General features: G+C 36.9%; 1 long non-coding RNA gene across 1 annotated transcript; it reads right to left on the bottom strand.

Moving 5' to 3' along the window:
• Positions 1–6197: 6197 nt before the first annotated feature.
• On the bottom strand, positions 6198–15618 carry LOC125321848. Its single transcript, XR_007201706.1, has 3 exons — positions 15536–15618; positions 12729–12792; positions 6198–8067 (listed from the first exon to the last, which is right to left on the bottom strand). It is a non-coding gene; the product is annotated as an uncharacterized LOC125321848 (long non-coding RNA).
• Between the last annotated feature and the right edge of the window lie 2853 nt (positions 15619–18471).

The following is an 18471-nucleotide window of genomic DNA, read 5'->3' as shown; positions in this document are numbered from 1 at the left end:
ACAGTATCTGGTAAGGATGAAAATCAAAAATTACTGTTAAAGCCATTGCTGATACTGTACAAGGAAAAAAAAAAAAAAAAGTTGGTTTAGGACAAGTAATTTAATGTCCTTACAGAGCATTTTTCCAAAACAGTTCCTTACTTAAAACAACATAAATGGCAATAAAAATAATAATTTTCAACAAAAATTGTCCTACTGACCTGATTCAAATCTCAGTGGCACTTAAACTATGAAGTAATAAATCATAGAGTATGCTTTTTCTGGTTTGTTCTTCTGCCTAACTATACATTTTCAACATTCTACCTAAAGACAAATATCTTAGTGTTATTTAGTATGTAGAATTAGGAGATGGCTACAGATTAAATCAGGATTTTTTTAAAAGAATATTGAGGTTATAAACATGTAAGGGAAATCAAGTTAACAAGATCACTCAGTTACATAAAATTTACAGGTACAAAGCACTAAATATATCCAATTGCACTTGGATACAATCATTAGTTCAAACCTTCAGGTGTATAAACTTAATTTTATATCCGAAGGCAAACAATTTAAAATAAAGTCTCAAATTATCTGAAGACAAATTATGCAAAGGTTCTTCTCAAAGGCATTATTAATATTTGCAACATCTTCACTGGGAGGTAGTGCAAGACATAAAGCGGAGGGTTTTATTGTTGAGATTATATTGGATAGTTGCTTATTCCAAGGCAAACATAGGAGAAGATTATTCAAAGGGGAAAAAATCCAGGTGGAGTAGTATAGAAAATGATAAGCAAATACTGTTAAGATGATATATGTTTCTACTTTATACAGACTCATGTCAAATATCTTCTAGAGGCCGAGGCGAAAAGGTGAAAATGAAAAATAACAAGAGGAAAGTGTCTGCAGATCTGTAGGTCAAAATCCTTGCAATATGAAGAATAAGAAATGAATCATGATCATGGTCTGTTTCAATGGTTTTATTCACTATCCATCACCAACTACATCTTAAAAAGCACTTTCTAGAAAGGAGAAATAAATAGATAGGCTGATTACCAGAGGTTTAAACAGAAAGTCAGCAAAGCTTGATTTTCCACCAGGCTTTGGCTCTGACATGGGCAAATCACCTCACTGTTCCATGCCTTTGTGTCCCCTCCCACATTTTGTGTGAAAGGGTCAGGTTTTAGTTTGGGGTGGGATTCATCTCAGTTAACTTCAAATGGCACCAGTGGAAAAGGTGACACCTGAGCAACAACCCCTCGGCCTCCCTCCATACGCAAAGGAGAGAATTTGGCATCTTGGGGGGTGGTTTGTTTGTCCTGTTTCAGATTAGGACAAGTCCTCTCATTATTAGGAGTCTTAGGAGTATTGTGTCCTAAAAGTACTTATTACTCTCCTTGTAAAAAGAGATAAAACTGCCTGCAATTCAAATTTGAGCAGGTTAGCTCTATCTTTACATATGCTTGCAGGGTAACTCCAGCCTCACTTCAGGTTTCTAAGGCATTGTGGTTGGACAGTGAATATATGAAATTAAAATGAGGAGGTTCCCAGGCTTTTTTGAGATTTTTCACTCTGACTTGTACACTGAGCTCTTTTAAGAAGAATTTTTCTTTATTCTCTGCCTGGTAGAGTCTTTAGCACATACTGATGAGGTCTATGAAATTACCTTAAAAAATGCTTTTAAACTTGTGATGAATCATCCTAATCTTACCTTTTCAGTACTTGGAAAACACCATCAAAGAAAAGAGAGGCTATAGGTCTGAAGTTTCTAGAGACATCTGGCAGGAACAATCATACTGACTGAATCTTAGAGTCTTCCGATGGACAAGAAAAAATAAATAGGCTTCAGAATTGTTTACCTCTTTGCAGTCATCTTCACTGTGAGGGAAAATGAGCTCATCTCACAAACCTGGTGCACATGGCAAAACAGAAGTGAAAATACTTTAAATCTCTTTAAGGATGAAAATTTTGTTAAGAGGGAATGACCCTGGTAATACTGAAATATGAGTAAGGGCCTGAGATGGGAGGAAAAGGGAACTTGTGCTTGTGATCTAAACCCAGAATACAATTAAATGCCTGGGAAATAGATAAGGAGAGAAATGGTAAGACTGGTGGCCTGAACAACTTGTGGTCTCTGAAGCTACAGTTCTACATTGGAACAGACAGACAGACACACATATATTTTTCTTCCCTTTGGTCTATGTCTGCCACTGCAGATTGGATTATTTACTTACAGTAATTGTGTGAACAAAAAATTGGCTGTCTGGTATCGCAGCTGAGCATTTTAAGATTAAACTGGTGATGGCAGTCATCTGGATTTTTAGTCAAAGTATGCCTCAGGAAGATGAATATTACTGACAAAGAGATTTAAACATCATCATCAAAATATTGTTATTTTGTAACATTATTTAGGAATTCCGGATGCATATCAGGTAGAAAGTATGGATAATCTGTTATTAAATTCCTCTGAACTAATTAAAAGGGTAAAAAAAAAGGCCTTGATTTGAATTTCTAATCCTGATTCAAATTTGGGTGAGAGGCTTAGGATCTCAGTAACTGGATTTTGAAATGAAAATGTCTTTGAGATAGATTTCAATCTTGTATAGATTGATAGAGGATAATCAAATTTCAAAATAATACAAGTAATCAATTTTCCCTTTACCTTGACTCAGCCCAGGAAAGATTAGAGCTATCTATTTTCTTTCCGTTTTTAATTGCAGACTTCCCTATAAAATATTTTAAGTCAAATCCTCTCCAGTGTTCTAGGGTTGGTAGGAAACAGGCAGTACAGCACAGAGATCTGTTTTGGAATGCAGCAAGGAAGGCATTCTCAGAAAGACCATGACTTCAGAAGACCATGCCTGAATCCTGTCTTTTCTACGAAGCATACAGTCTACCATTTTTGTCCACAGTTATCAAACATCTCCTGTAAACCTGAAACAGAAGGTGTGTATATTATTTAAATTTTCAATGAAAAAGAAAATAAATTTTATCCAGAATTCAGATTTTTCATTATATCTGATTTACTGATCCTTTTTTAGCTAGAAGTAATGTGAAGCAAAGAACCCCATCCCTGTGTTTGCATCTGCACCAAGAAATCACAGAAAAATATTCAATTTTCTCCACAAATGATCTTCAATGAAAAATCACAGAAAAAAAACCTGTCAGTGACTGGTTAAGAGCAACCACTTATCCATCTCATTGTTTTTGCTACAGGCTGTCATGCAGAACAAAAATAATCAGTAGTGTGTGTGGGTTTCATATCTAGAAGATCAGCTGCACTATTGATATATGTTTTAGATAAATGTTTAATTTTGGATTATGATTCCCGGTAGATGATGTAGCAAATGCTGCCACTGCAGACTGCTGGAACATGTCTGGGATGTTTTATTTTATTCAGTTGAATGTTTCAGAAGAGATTCAGATCTAGTTCATAGGTTTTTGTTGCAAAGAGAGAATGGCAAAGCCCCAGACTTCTGACTAGAATAAGGGCAGCTGGGCAGAAAGTAATTTAATTTGGCTAAGACCTCAGCAGCCTAAAATACACACATAAAATGCTGTAAGTCATGTAACCAGCAATCAATACACCATATAGCTGGACTACCCAATTAAGGATTCAGTGAAGGATCACCATCATCCTGCTGCACAAAGCTGTAACTACACTGCAGTACTGACAAACAGCCTTGCTAGGGTCTGGAACCAGCAGTTGAAAGAAAAACCTGGGTGATTTTGAAATTTGCTGCATGTTATAGTTGAATTGCTTGTGTACAGAAAAACTGACCGACAGCCTGTACAGTGTCAGAAAGTCCTCAGCCTCCAAGTGTAGAACAGCTTTTGTATTTACTTATCAGTGAACAGATGATGGAGTGGTAAAAAGACCAAGATGATATATTGAATAAAATCTCCTGCATTCCCTTTTAATATATCCTGCTTTTAAAATAGAGGATTATGTTGCAGCAAAATACAAACTGTATTATGTCCTTTGGTTCTGACTGCTACCAAGGCAGGTGAGTACACATTTACACTGATGTATCATTCCCCAAGTAATACAGTATCAGTACCTTCTACCATTAAGTATTTTCTTACTGCAGTGTGGATATGTCAAAACAATGTAACATTGACTATATTTTATAATTTTATTACAGTAATGGCTAGATAGCTCAAATAAAATAAGACTTTCCTTATTGGTTACCATACAAACCCAGAATAGACAAGGGCCATTTAAAAAGCAGATTCATTGTAAAAAGGAGGTGATGATTTAATCAAGTCCAATTTAATGATTAATTTAAAAGGAAGTACTCTGATACTAATTCTTTCTGCCCAATTATTATTAATTTGAGTAGATGCTCTTTTGGACAAAATGTTTTTTTCACAATCACCATGGCAAGAAAATTAAATTAACAGAGCACAACTGTTTTGTGATAAAATTTTTATGTTTAGGAAAAACATATATTTATGAAAACGAAAAAAGAAATTGAAAACAGACATAAAAAAACTGTATTGGCACTCAATTTTTATTTTTCTTCTGCCTAGTTAGTCTTGTGTATTCTGTCCTGAGTGCCTCTTTGTTTCAAATGCTTTCAAATGCTTGGTTTGTTGGTTTATTCTAATATGAAGAAGTGGCCAAAATTTTGTGTCAGGTAGAGTTACATCCAGCAAAGTCAGCTACAGTGGACACCTTGAATAGGTGCTCCCAGGAGCCTCTCTCTTCTTCTGACACTGAACACAGAGTTAGTTTTCTCCTGGACATGAAATTCTTCTTCAGGACCAGAAACCACACTGTTTGGTGGTCAGACAATGAAAAATCCCTCTAAGTTCTGGCATAAATAACAAAAATCTCATCTTTAGGCCTGTGTCATTTCATGGTTTCATAGGGTAAATTCTGTACATAATTGTTAGTAGTAATCTTACTATCACTGATAATCATAATCTATCATCATCAACAATATTATGGGTCCGTAATACTGTTGTCACTGAAAAGCACAGTGGCTCATCAGTGAAATACTCACTGCCTCCTTAAAGCCATGGGAGCAAGTTTTGTGTGACAGGACTAAGGGGATTTTTTGGAAAATGCACAAACAAAAAGCAAAAATGCATAACTCTGTGCTATGGGTTTTCTTTGCTACATCATTTCCTTTCTGACTCAGATGTGGACTCTTGTCAATACCTACCTTTTCCTGTAATACAGAGTTCACAGATGTACTAGTTATATTATCACACTAAATTCTCATTTCAAAGAAAAGGAAGGGAGGATAGAGATATTATCTAAAATGAGTAATCAAATGAGATTAAAAAGCACACTTCAGTGTGCTGTAAATCCCAGAGGTCAAGGACATTTTCAGTAATACAGTGCTGTAAGAGCTCTGTTACAGTAAAAATGTCAAAGGACAGCCCTGGGCCAGGATGTGACTTCTAGAATCACATATTAAACCCAGCTCCAGCCAGTGAATCTGAGGCATAAATGAGCCTGTGGAAATCGATGCTGAATTATCCAATGTTTTCCAAGCTCTTTATTAGCATCTGCAAAGCAGGCTAGAGTTTAGTCAATGCAAAGTTGTACATCTAACGCACAACTGGAATGTGGCTTCTGCAAACGTCATAGGAAATTATCCCAGCTCGAATCCAGACTCATCAGCTGTTGGCTAGTCTTCTATTCAAGAACTTAGTTTAAATTCTGAAATATTAAAGGGCAAGTAAAAAATTTGTATTTCCCTCTGATACATTCAAGTTTAAAGCACTTTCTTTTGATGACTCTTCATGCTGATTCCTACTTCACAAAAGCAAGAGCCTGTCTATTGACACTGAAATTACATTTCTCAATGTAAAGACAGTGTTTGGGTCAGAAAACCTCTCAGAATGGATCCTCCTCTTTCTCATTATACTGATTTAGCCAAATGGCAGCTTTGGAAATGAAGAGTGCCATGGCAATAATTATAGAGTTGATATTCTCTTGAGTTTGACAACTTCTGAACTTGTTCTTCTTCTTAGTATCTATGGCTCCTTGTATCTTCTGAGGCTCATAGGAAAATTAGACAGGAATGGATGGATATTTTGGAATGGAGATAAGCATATGAGAATTTTTAGATTCTGAGTTTTATTGTTTGTTTTTATTTTGATCTCTTGTTTATTCCATGTTTAATTCATGATTAAAAAATCAAAGCATATATAATGTCTACTGTTTGCTTTACTTTTATAAACAGAATACAACAGAATGTATAAACAGCAAAAATGTTAGGAGCTGGTAAGAAGCAAAAAGGAAACTGGAACACAGGAGTTTAGGATTCAAAGTTTTTATCAGGCTAACAAGTGAAAAAATTAGCAGCATAGAAAATACGACATTAACCATTACCACAGCTGTTTTCATGAAGTGATCCTACAGCTCCATTAATGAAATTACTAAAATTGAAAAAAACGTGGCTCAGGAACAGAGGTGTTTGATGGATGCCCATTAAACTATGAGTGTGGTTAAAAGGGGAAGAGATTCACTTGTTATTTTCTTCTGCTAGTGGGATGTTGGAAAAGTTTTTAACACAAGCATAACTAAACCAAAGAGGGAATTTGAGGTATGTAATACTGAATATTATGACCTGGTAGCTTGTGATCATCAAGTGCTTGTGATCACTGCATGACCTGAAAAAGTCCCTCTGCTCCTGGGCAGTGTTTCGCTGCTAGTGAAATACATACCAGCAATTGTAACCTACATGGTGTTGCTCAATCCTGTTCAGTCCTGAAGCTTTAACTTTCTACATATCTGGCAGCACAGATGAATTAGATGATTCTCTTAGATAAAAAGAAAAGCTGATGGTGAGAGAAAATGACTTGGTCTATTTGAAGAAAATAATGCTAGGTTCCAGACTGTCTGCAAATCTTTAATGATGCTTTTAGTAATTTGTGAAGTTTCAAAAGAAATCGTTTCCAGTGACTTTAATGTTCCATCTACAGGGCACGAGTGTCCAGTTGCTAGGTACAGTTCAATTTTAAAAAGCCATTATCAATCACTTCTGGTTTCATGATGTAATTAGTTACTTCTAAGAACAAGAATTACACAAGCTTACAGTAAAGACTGCTGCATTTGCAGAATTTGAACTGAATAGCAGTAAACATCACATAAATGATGTTTCAGCTGATAACAGTGGAGCACTGTGCAGATTGGAGAGCTACTCTAGGAATACGAGTTTTGTGCTCATGGTTTTATTTCTTGACACTAATGTCAGCCGGGTTTTAGATTAAAGAATTATAGTCCCCAGCAGAAAACAACATAATGAAAAAATTTTGCAAAGTCTGAAGTAGCTCTCAGAAATGCCAGCATGACCTCCACAAGGCAGTAAAAATGCTCAAAATAGAACCGTTCCTCATAACTCCCGGAGAAAAATTCTACTCATTTCCACTCTTCTAAAGTGATAAGATGGAATATAGATGGGCTGGGTGTATTATGCTTATAAAGAACCCTTTGCAACAGTTAATATTCTGAAATAATAAGGGCAAAGAAAACCTTTCTTGTTACTTGCCTCTCAGGAGTACACTCTCAGGTAGATAGGTTTTAATTTGATCAGAACTATGCATTCTCTTGTTGCGGCACAAAAATGTTATTCTGTCTTGCCACAGTGCCATCCAAGTCCTGCAAGGGGACCATGATAAAAGAACATGGCATCTAACTCTGGCTAAAAATCCTGAAAAATAATCAGATATTTCACTACTCTTTTTGGTTCAAATATTTTAACATGACTACCTCAGCTGGTAATATCAGTAGGGTGGAACAGCGCTAGAAACAACGACGGGACAAGGAAGCAAAGAATAGGAGAAGTCATTGTGGCTGGACTTGGGAGAATAGTACTGGAATATTGTGTTCACTTCGTAACATGCAGGAAGTCCATGGGATTACCAAAGCTGAGACTTGTGCTGTTCAGGATATCTGTGGAAGTCCCTGCCTATAGACTACTGTTGCAAAAGGAAGGAGAGATATTCTTTGAATTCCCTCAGTGACTGAAAGCCTCCAAATTCAGGCTTCTTCAGGGTAAGAATCGGAGAAGGTCTCTGAAGGTGCTTGGTTGGGTATCCATTTGGGGCTCGCTTGACACTGACCTTGCCTGCCTGCAAAATGGAACTGACAAAAAAATACAGCTTCATGCTCTTTGTACCATCAAAGAAAATCATCTTCACTCACACTCAGGAGAGGAATTCATTTTGATCAACAGCATATTTCATAGGAGGTGGTGTGCTTAAACAGTGTGTCTTCCTACCAGCTGTGTCACTGTCACATCAACCTGATTATCCTCACAGTTCCCAAATCTATGGGTCATCCAACACCAAAATAACAAACACAAGTAATCCAATAAATGTAAGCCAATAACACTGTTTTATAACTTTCAGATCTGCATGTGACTCTGGTAAATTAAGTAACATATATCACAGCTTGATGCAGGAAGGGTATTAGGAGCAGGTAGGAAACAATAACATAATTCCCATGCTGTGTCTGGGACTGGATCTCAAAAATAAAAATCATGTCTTAGACCCCAGGGTATGTCACAGGAAAACCAGAGATGAAGGCCAAGTGGCATTCTATGTGTAAGTAAGATATATTATACATGTAAGTATAATGTCATTTCTAAAGGGACAAACGCAGCAGCAGCAATATTCCCCAGATGTCTCATTGTCAGATGGCTGGCTTTCATCGTCACATTATATGTCTCTATAATCCTATTCCAGTAATGCTGAACAATCTAAACATTTTAACTACAATTTCACATGTATTACAACGCTATTATCTTCTGGTTTTAATACAGATCCTATTATATGCAGTTTTGCAATCAAAACTTCAACAAATATTTGATAATACTATAAAACCTAGAGTTTAATTAATAAAATTGAATTTTTTCAGGCACTTTAACCTGTTGAGTTAAAGGGAAGGGAGACGTCAGGGCCTAGAACATCACTTACCTTTTTTAAAAATTATTTTTCAAAAATGAAAACTGAGTAATAATCTCAAAAAAATATACAGATTATGTAAAGGAATAAAATATGGCACTCTTTAAGGCTTTGTCATTAATGGCAAGGTCAAACAGGGTACGTTTTGCTCCATTGATTCAGCAATTCACAATCCAAGTGAGGTCACTGCTTATGTACAGAGCACAATTAAATCAAGGTTAGACAATCAGGATTCTGTAGTACAAGATAGTGTGCCAGCAGATTACACAGTATTAGGAAATTTACATTTGAATCATGCTTTATGAAGATTATTTATTCATTTTCATGAGTGAAAAAGCCCTGTAATCTTATCACTATAATTAGTACTGTTTATAGAAAACAAGTTAATAACAAAAATGTCTGCCTGAAATCGGTGGGTGATTTTACGTGTACTCGTATAAACATGAAAACAAAGAAAAATTGCTTTGTACTCTGTTTTAGGTGTTGTTTACACACTCTCAACATAGCTTTTATGCAACAAATGAGTTGGAGTAACTTCACAAGTTACGTAAATATTTTTTTCTAATCAGAATTCAACCTAAAACTAAAAGGTTCCTTTGCATAGTAAGAATTTCCTATCGTAATCCTTTCATAAGCACACAATATACAGTACTTTGCATATACGCTTAAATAAAGACAAGGCCTCTGTTGAAGTATGACACTGAGTGAATGGAGTAAAATAATATCATCTGACATCAGAAAATTACTAATATGTGGCCTATTTTTTCCTGACCAAAACCAAATTGATTGCAATTCAAGGCTGATATTTCACTGAGTATATTTGGAAGCTTTCCATCTGGGCTATTTACTGAATGGTGTCAATGAGTTAGTGTGTTTAAGCTCCCAGAGGACTACTCAGGCACAAGGTCCACAGATCAAAGGCATGGCATTCAAACAATTAATGTAGTTTCTTTCAAGTATATTTAAGGTTACTTGGTTTGGGAAAAGTCATCATGGAAAAAGGTAGTTTTGAGAAGTGACCTGGAAAAAAAGGAGGAGTATCCACCAAGTACACAAGTGGGAAGTTCATAGGGAGGATGTAAAGATGTTAGAAATGTAGCTGGATTTGGAGAGATCTGACAAGACACAGAGCAAGCATGTGGAAACCCAAGGCTAAACCATGAATGCAAACTGGACTCACTTCAAGAAGTCAGAAATTTACCTTTTTGAAAGATTTGTTAGAATTTCTATAGTTTTGTTAGGTGAACAAACCAAATGGAATGTATCAAATTATTTTACAGATTAATGCCTGCATTATTGCCTGAAGAAAAGGAGGCTCAGGGGACACCTTATCACTCTCTACAACTGCCTGAAAGGAGGATGTAGCCAGGCAGGGATCAGCTTCTACCAGGCAATCAGTGACAGGACAAGAGGAAACGGCCTCAAGCTGTGCCAGCAGAGCTTCAGGTTGGACATCAGGAAGAATTGCTTCACGGAAAAGTGCGTCAGGTATTGGAATGGGCTGCCCATGAAGGTGGTGGAGTCACTATCCCTGGTTCAAGAAACAACTGGATGTGGCCCATAGTGCTGTGGTCCAGTTGACAAAGTGGTGATAGGACTTGATGATCTTGGAGAGCTTATTTAACCTTAATCTATGATTCCGTGATTACTTTCCACATATTCATCATATTTCTGCTTCTACAAATACACATATGTGTTTAACTAAAATCTCCTGCAAACTCTGTTAATCAAGTTGTACCTCAAAATGTCCAGTTCAAGTAGCCTGGTTATCCAGTTTAAAAAGCCTTGGTAAACAACAAACTATTTTAAAACAACTATGTGCTTTCCCCAAAAAATTAAAGAAATGTTCTTCTCTCTCTTTTTTTTTCTTTTCTCTTTTTTCCTTTTCCCCTACTTTTAAATCATACCAAATCTCTAGGATATGGATCAGAAAGAATAAGAAAAAGGAAGTGACAGTTTTTTGGACACCCTGAATTTAACCAACTATCTTTAAGATCCTCTTTGTTTTATGCAAGTTTTTTGTCCTTAGGCTTAATTCATGCTGTTCATTCACAAAACTGGTCAGGACAAGTGATATGTTTCGTGACACAGATATACAACTGCTTTATGGCAAAGCACATAAAATGACTGTGTAGATGTAGAACACTCAAAACTTTAAAGCAGCAACAATAAAATATCGGTGTATTATTAATTCTTCCTAGGACCCTCTTTTAGTTTGATAAATTAAAAAAAAAAAAAAAAAAAAAAGATAATTTCAGTGTTGCTTTCTCTGCTTAAATTTACAGAATGTTTCCCTACCTTGCTGGCTGAAGACTTTTTTACTACATTCTTACTATATGTGTAATAATCAGTCAGGGTTAAGGTAATGAAAGTAGGTGTGTAGATGCTATTGTTCTATGAAAACATAAAGAAGAAAACTATCATTAGAGGCCTAAGTAGACTATATCTTGTCACTTTTCACAGATACTGAAATATTAATGCTATCTTGCAGTTCAAGATACTTTTTACCAAAAATCCTATTTTTTACCACATGATACTTTTTACCACAAACTCTTGCAATTGCAAAATATGTATTTCCCCTACCAGCAGTCCTCTTTGATCTGTAATGAGCAAGCAGAGCTGACACAACTACATCTGGGTCACAAAAATATCAATATATGATAGTCAAAGATTCAAAGATTCAAACAGAATCTCAACCCAGTTAACCAAGTTTTCTTCAAGACTGCTACAGTTTAGTGAGGAGTGTCTCTGTTGTTGTTAAAATGTTAGCACTAAATCCACTCTGTTGCTAAATGAGGAAATACAAGCTTATGAAATTGCTACAGTATTTATAACCTGCTGTTACAGAGCCAGAACAAGTTAGCAAACACTGATCTTAAAGCCCTGTTGACATTACTAATGTTGTTAGTGTGGAAACAAGCCCACAAAAGAAAGCCAGCTTGGCCAGTGCTTTACCTCACTCTTTTTTTTACCAAGTGGAACAGCACAGCAACAGCAGGAACCAAAACTTACACTCAGGCTTCTCAGCAGACAACAAATTGCTACTGTTCATGGGGACAGTGTGGGTTTGTATTTAATGCATTGCAAGACTCTGGTTACTACTGATCTGTAGGCAAGGAACATGTCAAAAAGCAGGAAGAGACTTCTTGGAGTAACATTTGTTTCTGTACAAACTTTTCTCTTTTTTTTTTTTTTTGGTGCTATGTATGTGGTGACTGTTGTCAGCTTTTCCTCCATTGCTGGCAGGTGCCAGGAGCCCGGCCATGCTTAGATCCCATGGCTTCTGTGTGTGTGTACAAGACAGTCCCATTCATCTCAGCAGCCAGCAGAAGGGATGTCTTTTCTGTAGCACTTCTTTTAATATTACTGATAAAATAATACATGTGTTCAGACTTTATAAAGAATTTTTTTTTTGCAGTGAGGGTAGTAAAACACTGGAAGAGGTTCCCCAGAGAGGTGGTAGAAGCCCCTATCCCTGGAAATATTAGAGGCTGGGTTAGATGAGACTCTGAGCAATCTGATCTAGCTGAAGATTTCCCTGCTCAGAGCATGGGGGTTTGGGCTAGATGACCTTTATGTTCCTTCAACCCAAACTGTTCTATGATTCTGTGTTTGCAAGTGACATCCATGCTATCACCATCAGCTTATGTTACAGCATTGGTTGGAATAATATGTGGTTGCTGTTGTGAAATGGAGAAAACAGCAAAGTGTGAGCTGTGTGTATAATTCTCATGTTTATGTGCAGACACAGCCCCAAAAGGGTGTTTGCCAAGGGCTGACCTAAAAAGAAGAAGTTATACAGGAGAGGCAGAAAGCAGCATACTTACTAAGATCACATAACATAAGATTTGCAGTTTTTACTTTGGTGCCAACTATTTATCTTTCATTTCTCTGTTGTAAAAAGAAGAGAAAAAGAATATTCTCGGTCATTAAGAGAATCCAGAGCCCAGTGAGATTTATGATCCATTTTCTCACTCACTCTTCTCACATACTTTCCTTATCATTTCCTGCTCAGAATACCTGAGGTTTTGCAAATCACTATTAGTGCCTGAAAAATTCCACTGAAGTTAAAGCAGTCAGGGATAGCTGCTGAATGCTGATGCAAAGGGCTGCCTGTCTGGGTGGAAAAAGCACCACCCAGAAGATCAGCTAAAAGACAGAGAAGAAAAGGGAAAAAGAATTTCACCCACTCAGAAGAAGGTAGAAAAAATGAAAGAATTAGAGTAACCACAGCAAACTTTCTTGTAGCAGGAGTTTTCTATCTTTGGCAAGTGCTAACATTAATGCCAAAAACTCTCCAGTCCCTATTTTCCTTTCTACAAAATCCAGTCACGTTTTAACATTTTCCAGTGATGATACTGATGTTTTGGCAGACTCAGAGATGAAGGCGTGACCTGGTTCACAGCAGTCAGCGTGCTTTTTGTCATTCTGCATCTCAGAATGGAGTGCAAATCTAAGTGACCTGGACTGACTGGTACAAAAACAGGAAAGTGGGGACGGGTGATTTGATTTCTATCTCTGCAATGCTCCATTAAGAAAGCAGAATGTTTCATTGTATGCATATTGCCTACCCCACTTCCAAAGCGGCCAGCATTGCTTTTACTTGCAAATATGTACCTTGCAAATATTTATAACTTTATTTCCTCTCTGCCTGTCTTATTCAATCTCTCAGTTAGTGTTATCAGATCCAAAGGCCTTGGAAGACAAAGTTGTCATCAAGAAACACTGAAAACGGCAGCTGAACAAACACACTATCATCTGACCTAAGAAGTACCTCACATATTTCAGTGAATGAGGGTTCCCCAGAAAAGTCCAGCCTCCAAAATCACAAAATATAGCCTGCCAAGTGCTCTAAATCACAAACATAAAGGTACCTGAACATTTATTTTTCCTCACATGTGAATAAGACAAGGACATATCATTCTTCTACTTGGTGAAAATGAACAAGGACACCATCCATATTTTGTGTGTGTGTCCATATTGTGTATAAGCTTATGGAGGTATCACTACAGCTTGTGCAGGTGTAATAAAAATAGCACTACCTATCCAACTCATGCCAATAATACTGAAGACAAGACAGATGGCTGACGATATGGCCAAGGTTAGTTTGCTGTATGATTAGGTTCTGTTGAGTACACCAGGACTTTACTTCAACATTTATGTGTTGTTTACCCTGAAGAACACTAGATGAAGCCTGCTTTTTTAGAGTGTAGTACTATTTATGGACTCACACATGGTCTGGCAGTGATCTGAAAAATTAAAACATAGAAGCAGACAGGCCAAATCTTTTCCAGTTAATGCTCCTGACACCCAGGAAGGACAGCTATCAATGTGTCCTGAAACCCTAAGCCCTACTCCCTTGACTCTGTTAGTCTCCCACCTTTTCTTCTCAATTGCCAAAACGATATGTAATTCCTGTGTGGGACCAGGCAAGTCCTGGGAGGGCTTATGATCTTGGACTTCATGATGATGGAACTGGTGGTGTTCCTGAAGAACCAGGCTGCTCCCAGAGGCAGAGAATTTTGTTTGCCTGGTGTTACACCTCTGCTCATGTCCATAAATAACAAGTAAGCTGAGCATCCTGTCAGATCTGATGGATGGCTGTATAGTTGCTCACAGCACCCTGTACAATATGCAAAGACTAATGATATAATTAAAAATAAAATAAAAGCATAATATCAACCTTAAATAACTAATATAAATAAATAGAAAGAAAAATAAACACCAAAGCAAAGCCATATTGTAAAGAATGTGTCTTTTGCATACTTGAATCTTACTTCTATAACAAATGAGAGATGAGGGCAAGAACAGATGTATTTGCTTTGCTACACAGCAGTTTCTTTAACATTTGAACCCATGAAATTACAGACCTACAACCAGGTCATGACACTTATCAGATGAGAGGATAAGAGTCACCTGAGACTCACGGAAAAGATGCTGAAAGCAGGAGATCCTTAATTTGGTCAGATACACAAATAGAAAAAAAAAATAATGACTCCCAATCTACCTTTCTCAGATTCCAACATGGAAAATTTGACAGGCTCATTTTATCTTATTAATATGTAAAACACCTACATACTCTCATAACTACACACATGTGGACAGACTGCAAAACTAGCTATAGCTAACATTTTTTGAGCTGGTGACTTCCACTTCCTCTACTGTGAGTAAATTTAATTTGTTTGTTTTATGACTTTTGCCTACAGCTCTAACCAGGTTACTTTTCAAGGCTAGCAAAATAAAGGCAATAGCAGACTGCAAAAACATTTAATCTCTAGGCTTTGGAAAGTCTAACTGTGCACAAGATGTATATGTAAGTGAGGAATTTTGAAAGATGATGTGCATTAGCCGACATTACACGTTTTGGAAAATTGAAGAATTTGGCACATTACTTTAGAGTGTATTTTGACCAAACCTCTAGCAAGAAGAGGTCCTCTTGGCTACTTGGGAACTAAGGCACAGACAGTAGTTCTTGGAACTAAGCTGTCTCATGGACGCAACTGAAGTGAAGCAGTTTGCATAAAACTTAATACTGCCCTTATTTTTCCTTCACTGTCAGCAATAAAGTCCTTACAAATAACTTAAGATTTTATAAAGGAGAAAACACATCCAGTTCTGTTATAGGTCTACCAACCTTTTATATGTGGTGTCTCAGTCTGTGAAAAAAAGAGTTTTTTCTCAGTGGCTTCTGTCATGTGCTGTTGAAAGCAAGAAAAGTTCAGTTCTCTAATGCAGAACTTGACTGAGCAAAGTGTGCAACAGCAAAACCAGGTCATCTGCAGAAAGAAGAAGCAAAAGAGGAAAAAAATTCCAACTATTTCCCTTGGCAGAAGAAGGGAAAGGAGAACTAGACAGCCTCTTAAGCCACAAAAAGCCACTAATATTAGCATTAAAAAGGAAAAGATTAATATAATATTTCTTATTTTGGGAGCAACTTATAAAGATCAAATTTAAAAGGCAGTAATCATTAAAAACCTGAGAACCTATTTATGAAAAAGTATTATTTAGTGATAATATTTTCTTTGCCCAAACATTTATTTCTTGATCAAATATTTCAATCTAATAATTAAGATACCTTTTTAGTGGATCTCTTAGAATTTTCAGTGTGACTTTTAAAAAGAAAAACAGTAACAGAACACTAAGGTGGAAAAACACCCTGGATAATTCATAGTCATAAATAATTCTGTAAACTCCCAGGTCCATCAATCACAATTTTATTAATTAATTTGGTGGCTCAATTCTTCCCTTAATTACAGAATTTTAGTTTGTTTCTTTCCCAGCACTTTCTCATCCTGGAAAAGGAAAGAGATGTGAACTTTCTTGCCAGCCCATGTCAAAAGCTCATCATCTTTTTCTTATTCAGAAAGGCAGGAAAACCAGCTCCATTAACATTATCAGTAGGCCTCATTCTCCCAGAAAAAGGAGATGGCTCCCAGATTCTGGACAATAGACGGTGTGACCAGAGCTTTTGGGTTCACCCAAATAGCCAGACACAGCCAGGGGAATTTAACTGAGCAACATCCATTCCAATATCAGAAGGAACAGGATCTTTCAGGTTTGCAGATGGATTCCCTTCCCTTTGACATTATGAGTCCTCTATTAGATATACCTTTACCCTTGTATAATATTTCTTGACAGAAAATAGAATGCTGCTTTTTTCTAGAAACCTGTATATGACATATTAATGAAAATTTATTTCTAATTCAATTTTTTACCTGGAGATATTTTTTGAATTTAAAGAAGCACTCAGTATTTCTCAATTTTTCATGAATGACAGAATCAAAGGAGCAGTCAAAAACTCCTGTAGCCACTGACTAGTTTCAAAGACACAAAAGCAACCAAAAAATTAGGATCTTTACAAATGTACAAATGTACATAAATGCTGTGCTGCAGTTTGGAAAGATGCCCAGGTGAGAATGCCAGTGAAGGAGGCACTAGACTAATTCAGGACATACAGAATGACAAATAATGAGGCTGAATCAGCACATACTAATGTGAAAATATCAGGAACATATTTCTACATCAGAACATTGCCCCGTTATTAAACCTAACATAAGCACCCTGATAAAACTTTGAAGTGAAATAAAGTTTCTGGGGTTATTTTACAACTTTTCACAGTTTCCTTAAATCCCAAAATCACCAGGAAGCCTAGGCATGACTTTAGTTCCCTGCACTGCATCAAAATGTGCCATGGAACGTTTGCTAGTCCTGGTTTCTGAGTCCTGCTGTGGCTCCCTCTCTGTTCACGTTGCTGTCTCTTCCAGCAAGAAGGGTACAGGTGAGTCATGGTACACAGGCAGTCTTATCCTGACATGACCTCAGGGTGTATTTAGAGTGCACAAAAAGCCTGGAGGATTATTCTGGGCCCTTCAGGTTAGGTATATCTTGGCTGATCAGCTGATCAACTTTTCACAACAGCCTGATACATTTCCCCCTATCTAATAATTTGGATGTTGTTGCCTTTGCTGTGGACTTGGCACAAAACACATCAGCTGAAGTAACAGAAGTGTGATGGCATTAGACAAATCTTACATAATGAAGAGTAACAAATTCTCCATCAGAGTGGTACTGTGGCAATTGCATTTGTAGAATATTGCATTCTACTTATCCTAGATTACATAGCTGTATATGTGGCATAAATAATTATATTAAAATAAATATACTCTATATACTCACACAATATAACCCCTTTCAATAAAAACAAGCTTTAATTTTTTTCCATTCAAGTGTATCTTATAGCCATCCTCTTGTAGGTTCCCTGCTCAGGCAGTTACAGAACAACAGGATCACAGAATAATTTAGGAGGTTGCCTAATCCAAGGCACTCAAGTTGTCCAGCTAAGTTTTGAATATCTCCAAGGAAGGAGAACACACTCCTCTCTGCCTCTCAGAGAAAATATTCTGGCATTTAAAAACTAAAAAGTTTAACTGGAATTTTCCAGGTTCTAGCTTGTGTCTAGATCTTCTCTTTTTATTGCTGTGAACCTCCAAGAAGAGTCTAACTATCTTCTTGATATCCTCCAATCAAGTAATTGTAGACAGCAGTAAGATTTCCCCTTTGGTTTCCCCTTTACAGGCTGAACAATCATGACTTGCTCAGTCTCTTCTTGTAAGTTCAGTGCTCTGGCCCCTTGATCATTGATGGCCTCCATGAGTCTCATTCCAGCACACCCATGTCTTACTTGTACTGGGGAGGCCAGAAGTGGGCACAGCAATCCAGATGTATCCCATCAGGACAAGTGGAAGGGTGATTTCCTGCACCCACTGGTTGCACTCTCATACAGCCCAAGGTGATGTTGGCTTTCTTTGCTCCCAGGGCAGTATATCCCATGAGGAAAATGCCAGTCACTGTTTTGTTTTGGTTTTTTGTTTTGGTTTGGTTTGGTTTGGTTTTTTGTTTTGTTTTGTTTTGTTTTGGATAGCCTTGGGTTTGACTTTGGTCAATCAAAGCATCTTCCAGTTTTTTCATCAAGTATTTATTCCTGCCCAGGTAAACTGAAACTGTACAAGATTTGTGATGGGTCTTTTAACATGAAGAGATCAAAGACATTTAGAAAGTTTACCATTTTGT

This window comes from Corvus hawaiiensis, chromosome 2 (assembly GCF_020740725.1).
Source record: "Corvus hawaiiensis isolate bCorHaw1 chromosome 2, bCorHaw1.pri.cur, whole genome shotgun sequence".
Taxonomy (NCBI): Eukaryota; Metazoa; Chordata; class Aves; order Passeriformes; family Corvidae; genus Corvus; species Corvus hawaiiensis.
Note: the sequence above shows the minus strand (reverse complement) of the source record. Positions and strands in the feature narration are given on the sequence as shown.